This window comes from Chironomus tepperi, unplaced genomic scaffold (assembly GCF_022539635.2).
Source record: "Chironomus tepperi strain 1889 unplaced genomic scaffold, CSIRO-AGI_Ctep_v1 contig_68, whole genome shotgun sequence".
Lineage (NCBI taxonomy): Eukaryota > Metazoa > Arthropoda > Insecta > Diptera > Chironomidae > Chironomus > Chironomus tepperi.
Window position 1 is genome coordinate 1,296,535 of NW_027226190.1, and position 6,834 is coordinate 1,303,368.

Below are 6,834 nucleotides of genomic sequence, written 5' to 3' on the forward strand. Positions count from 1 at the left end.
TACATAATAAAAAAAAAAAAAAACAATTCATAGGCAACAAGAATCGATTTCAAATGCGATGAAAGAAAAAAAGCAAGCAAATAATAATAATAATAATAATCATTTTTTATATACATAAAATAATAATAATTTTGAATGATGAGAAAAGAAAGAATAATGTATTTTAAAAATGAAAAGATGAAACATTTTCCAAACAAAAAAAAATGAAAAAAAGAAAAGAAAAGAAATAAAACAAAAACATAGAAGTTTCGTGCAATTTTTAAAACAATTTTGCATTTCAATTTTATTATTACAATCTTTTTTTATTCATTTCACATATTTCTTACTAGCTAATTTATAGGTCAGTCAATATATCAACATCTTTTCACACAATACTAAATGGTTTCTTTTGGAGAGGGAGAATTGATTCATTGGATAAAGTCATTTGTTTCGGTAGAGATCAGCCTTTTATTAGGCTTAAGAAATGTGTTATTTATATGAAGGAAAGATTTCAACATAAATTTAAGCATTCAATATGATTTATTGTGATTTAGTTAAGATGGCTTAGCTTAACTAATTTTAAGCTGTTAGTAACTATTCAAACTTTCAACTAAATTCAACATAGTTTTCATAATTCATCACAATTTTCTGAAATCAGCTTAATTGGCTGAAATCAACAAAATTTCATGAATTCAATGCAATTTTCTAAATTTAGAATGATTAGCTGAATTCGGTCGATTTTTCTGAATTTAACAGCTGAATTCAGCACAATTCTGTATTCTGCAATTTTTCAGAATTCAGTCAAATTTTCTTCAAATCAAAGCTGAATTTAGCCGAATTCAGAGAAATTAAAGCAACTTTCCGAATTTTGCACATTTTTTTGGATTTAAGGTAAATTTCGGAAGTCAACAAATTTTTTTAAAATTTCACACAATTAGTTGAGGTCAGTAGTATAATTTCCTAAATTTAACATAATTTTCAGAATTCAGCTCAATTTTCTGAATTCAGCACAAATTTCTAAATTCAACACAATTAGATGACTTCAGACATATTTTCTGAATTTAACATAATTGAATGAATTCAGAAAATTTCTCCTAATTCAGTTCAGATAGTCGTATTCAGTACAATAAGTGAGTTTTTATATTTCATTAAAATTTACAATTTCAGCTAAATTTAGTCAACTTGTCTCATGAGATTGAATTCAGCAAATTTTAGACAATCAGCTGAATTCAGTACAAATTTAAGAGATCAACAACATTCGTCTAACTATATAGATTTTGGAATTTTTATTAAAATTCAAGTTATGCTGCTGAATTTAATAAATTCTACCTAAATAGTAATTTCTGGTATTCAGCATATTTGATTAATTAAGGAGAATTCAGCATATTTTATTAAATGTATCTGAGTTCATTCCATTCTATTAATTAAGTCATTTTCATTAAAATGCAGCAAATTTAGCACATTTTGATAAATCAGCTGAATTCAGCAAATTTAAATTAGCACATTTGCACAGTAAATTAGCGGAATTCAGCACATTTGAATCAATCAACGGAATTCAGCATATTACATTTAAATATTCAGCTATATTCTGCGTATTAAAAGATATTCAGCTCATTAAGCTCATTCAATTTCATAAAGAAAGTTTTGCAAAAATTTATGCTTTTTGTTTAAAAAATAAAAAAGATTTAAAAAGTTTATAGCTTTTTCTAACAGCCCAAAATGTATGCATATGAAAAGATGTTGACATATTACTTTTAAAAACAAATTTCGAAAAATGATAGGAATGGGAAAATTAATGTCTCTAAATGGCAAAGAATATACATAAAATAATGGGTAGATACACACAAACAAAAGCAATTCATTAGGAAGAGAGTTAAAAAAAATTATTTACAATTTGAATTGATTGTGTGCAAAAACATTAAAAATATTAAAAGATATCCTCTCAAATGGCAGCGAAAGTTTCGTTTTTGAGAAAATTAATTCATTTTTTCGGCAGTGTTCCAAAGTATGACTCATCACGTCTTGGTGATCCAATTGGAGGTAAATATGTTCTCGACGCAATTGTCGTCGTGTAGAAATATCCTGGCTTTGACGGCGCTGTTGTCCTTGTTAATGGCAATTGAGTTGTTTGTCTACCTATAAAGTCAACATTAAAAGAAAATAAAAAAAATTGAATTAAAATCGGAACTGGAATTGATATTTACACAATATTCTCTCTATTTCAATATAGCATGCATAAAAGTAAGTAAATAAATCTGTTAGCATGTCAATAAAATTGGAAATAAATGCCGATTAGTAATTGATACAATCACCAATAAGCAAACAAACTAAATGGTGTTGATTTGATTGATGTACAGTAATTTTAATGTTCAAAGACCCTTCTTTAACAACATATGCATGTGCATTAGGGGGAAAGCTTGTTGATGAAAATTTTAGTTTTGAAGAGGCGGATGTCTTCATATTTCAAAATTTGTCAATGAGCCGCTGCAAGTAAGGTTTAAAACTCTGATATTGATGTATTTGCAATTTACCCGAATATCGGGTAATCGGTTAATTGATCAGAAATCCGACACCAGACCGACGTGACTCTAGCAGGATACTTTAGGCGAATTCGTCACTAAGTCAGAGTCACGCTAGACTGCAACCGGATTATTGATCGATTAACTGAACTGTGCAATTCAGGTTAGGTATTACGAACATTTCAATATCAAAATAGGAAGCCTTAACAGCGAAATATAAACAATAATAATTCTTTCATCTAGGTCAGAGGTTTTCCAGAGATTGAGTTGATTTCAGACATTAACTTCGTGTAGCAGTGAACCAACATGTCTCTCAACTAAGGAATTTTGAAGTCTCTTTGTAACCAAACCTATAATCAAGCAGAATTCATGTAGACTAACTAGGAATCGGAACAAATCTCATGTTGCCAAATAATATTTGGAAATAACATGAACCGTATGCCGTGCGGTTTTGATTGAAGCTTTTCACTAAGAATTGCCTCGAAAAATAAAAGGTTCTCCACCATTGCTCTAAGGCTAAGCTCTAAAAACCAATCTAGTCTCTAAAATAGTGACCAAAACCAATGCTTAACCACCTTAAAATGATCAATTTCCAAATCAAATAAACTAAAATTTTTCTAGAATTTCCCAATTAAATTTTCCTCATATTAACCCTTCCCCTACACTCTCACATAATATATCACCAGTCATACAATATTATCTAACATGTAACACCGACTACTAATATAATAATTTAAAAATTTCTACACTAGGTATAAATCGACTCCAGAAACAAACACAAAATAGTCAATAGATAATAGCTATAAATATTAAATTTAATGACACAAAAGGTGCCATAACATAATCATCCACAATATAATAAATAAGAAATTGACATGCAGCATACACCGCTTCCAATATATTCCATGATTTGATAATTTGTGGATTTTGTAACAAACCTGACGGCGCTGGTGTCGATGGACGGAAATTTTCTTTATATGGTGGATCACGTTGGAATGGTCTTGGTGGTCCTGGTGGTCCTAAGTTTGGTGTTCCAGGTGGTCCAGGTGGGCCAACATTTGGTCTTCCAGGTGGTCCAGGTGGTCCTACATTAGGTCTTCCAGGTGGACCGGGTGGGCCAGGTGCTGGTGGTCCTAAATTTCATAGTTGTTAGAAGAGATTTATGGATATTAGTTTAAGGAAATTAAGCAAATGAAATCAATGAAATTAAGAGTTTTATTGATGTTGAAAGCTTCTATTAAAATTAATGCATAAATAACGCCTTTTCTATGAATGATGAAACCTGATACTCAATAAATTATTGAGCGATATCAATGTCAATTAAATGGTAATAAATATTTCTGTGCTGGTCAAGCCAAAAAGAGCTAACAACTCAATAAATTATTAATCTTTTAATATTCTATCGTTGTTATTATTTTTTTAACAGCTTTAAACTAGTTGATCACTCACCTGGTGGGCTGTATATTTATTATAGTGATGCATTTCATGTAGAAAAATAGATGAGAAGTTCCGTCAGTAATTCATTGGTATGAAACATGTTGTAAAGTTCATTAAAATTATTTAACATGCTATATTTACCCCGGGGGTCTGTAAAATAGAAATAATAGAATAATTACTGGTGTGAAGTAGCATAATAGCCATCATTCATGTTTTCTAACAGACAATGAGGATGTAAAGTGTTATGTTCTAAACACTGTTATTGTCTAGCATGTCTCAAATGCTATTAAATCTTCGTGATTTAATTTATGATTTGAACAAGTGTTTGTAATGAGTTTATAGAGGTTAATTTAGGGATTGTTGATGAATTTGAAGTTAAAGGTAGACATTTAAGGTTGGAGGATGATTTTGCATTGTATTTAAGCTATAAATGCTTTAAGAATGAATATTAAGAATTTATCAACTGTCATTTAATATTCAAATTGTATTTGCAAACTAGAATTAGTCGATTTTCCCCTAATTTAGTTGTTGACCCCTTCATATAAATTTGAACTTTTTTGAACTTCAAAGAATAAACAAAGAATCTTATTTAATTATATTTTCATCAAGTTATTAGATAAGTTCCTTCATTTACAAGTTATAGAAGTGATTCTCAATCACGTAAGCTACCAGAAATCAATTCAAAGTGACAAAACTCAAAGATTAGACAACCAAAAATGGTCAATCTATTAATATTCAACAAAATGTCAAATCATTAAAAATATTAAAGATCGCTAAACATGACTTAACACAATATTTCACACCACCCAATCCCTGCTGATTATCAAACTGTCAGAAACTTGATTTCAACTAATTCTTAATATCTTTTTAAAATCAACTTTAAGTCAAGATGACATTTTCGATTGCATACATTTCCTTAAACACAGCATTTTGTGCAGATTCACATTATGGACATTTTATTTCTTTCCTGAGACTTAAATGTTTCTTATCTCCCAAATTGCTTTCAATTTAACTCTATGATTATCAGAAATCTTGATTTTAGAGATTTTCTGATGACTTTAATAGACAAAAGCTTTTTGGCAAAACACAAAAAATTATGCAAAATCTTAAAAATCGCTATATTTTGTGTGTAAACAAAATCATTTCGAGATAGCATATTGACATGTCGAATGAATCCGAATGAATGGCAATTTTGATGTTTTTAAGTGAATTTAAAAGTAGCATTTAACAGCTCAGTATGATTGTAATCTTAATTTAATGACTATGTGACTTACCCTGGTCTTGAAGGTCCTGGTGGTCCTGAGAATAAACATCGTAACATTATTAAGTTTAAATGTTTTGGGATTATAGATTTTCATTCACATACCTGGTGGTCTATATTTGTTCAGATTGGAAATTGTTGATGAAAAAGTAAAATTGAGTCTTCAATTGATTTGAATATCGAAGAATAGCTTACCCTGGTGGTCTGTAAAGGTAAAAATATTTAAATTAATTTAAGGTTCTAACTTAGTTATTGAGATTCTAAATGATGAAAGCAGAGCTTGAATTCGATTGAGATTTTGTATGAAAAATCGAGCTCTAGAGTTTCACAGGACTTTTGGACTCCGTAATCTCGAAAAAACTCCATTTTTGAGTCCTGCTAACTCTGAAATCGGCTAAAGTAGATTTTTTATAAATAATAAATTCAAGTCGATTCAAGCTCTGATTAAAATTCTTAGTTATTAAACTGTTACTTACCCTGGTCTTAATGGTCCTGTTTTTTTGGAAATGGAAATTTTGAAAGAAATTATTAGTAAATTCTAAGTGGTCCTTAGATTTAATCTGAACCATAACTGAAGGGTAATTCACTTACCGGGTGGTCCTGGTGGCCCTGATTGTAAATAAAGATTAAAAATTTTAAAATATGCTAAATTAATCAAAAAATCAAATATAATTACCTGGTGGACTGCAGAAAAAGACAACATCATAAGAATCAGAGTTTATGAAAAGTTAACTACATTAAATAATGTTGAGTCTTACCCTGGTGGTCTGTAAAAAAATCATGAATCATTAACTCAGTTTCATACAAGATAATGTGACAAAAATATCTTACCCTGGTCTTGTTGGTCCTAATAAGAGCATGAAATAGTAGCATTAATATCATATTGTGTAAATAACAAAAACATTTGAATAATCTTACCTCCTGGTCCAGGTGGTCCTGGTGGCCCTGGTGGTCCTATTCGATTCCATGAAAAAAGCTGTCAAACCATCTTACCTAAATTAAATTAAAATAACTTACCGGGAGGTCCTGTTGAGGAAATAAAGAATTATTTTTAAAAATTTATAGAAAATTTGCAATATTCATTTTTGGACTTTAGTTTTAGTATACAACTTTTATAATTTTCAGGCGAGTTTTTGAGGTTTGCTTCTGAGTGCAATTCTTGCCTTTTGACGAATTCTAATATTTATAGTCAAATTTTGAAATTAACTCAGATTTTGCATGGAAATATCAACTCAAGTCGATTCAACTCCATATGAAATTCGAGTCAACTTGTCAGATTAGCACAAATCGATAAATCAATCCAAGATCGAGCTCCAAGTCAAAGTTACGTCGGCCTGGACCTGGATGTTTCACCGATTTAACAATTTGTGCTATTAGAGTAATTTTGCTATAAAATTTACGTACCTGGTGGTCCTTTAATTTGCCATTTTCGTAGAAATTTGAAAAATTTGAATAAAACTTAAGATTGACTTTATATTAAACTCAAATTTACCTGGTGGTCCTAATTAGAAAAATAAGAAAAAGTATTAAAATTTGCAAAATAAGCACATCTAAATATGTCAATTTTAACTAACCTGGTGGCCCTTTAGAAGTAAATTAAGGAATGAAAAACAAGTTATAAAAGATGACTTCAAAAAT

General features: G+C 29.7%; 1 long non-coding RNA gene across 2 annotated transcripts; it reads right to left on the bottom strand.

The window, feature by feature from the left end:
* Positions 1–1,601: 1,601 nt before the first annotated feature.
* On the bottom strand, positions 1,602–6,798 carry LOC139100729 (uncharacterized). Of its 2 annotated transcripts, XR_011545464.1 has the most exons (12): positions 6,771–6,785; positions 6,601–6,697; positions 6,115–6,222; positions 6,028–6,043; positions 5,873–5,963; positions 5,788–5,805; positions 5,673–5,688; positions 5,302–5,400; positions 5,210–5,234; positions 3,948–4,085; positions 3,437–3,631; positions 1,607–2,115 (listed from the first exon to the last, which is right to left on the bottom strand). It is a non-coding gene; the product is annotated as an uncharacterized lncRNA (long non-coding RNA). The 2 variants fall into 2 exon arrangements; XR_011545463.1 differs by having other exon boundaries at positions 1,602–2,115; positions 6,115–6,697; positions 6,771–6,798.
* Positions 6,799–6,834: the final 36 nt, after the last annotated feature.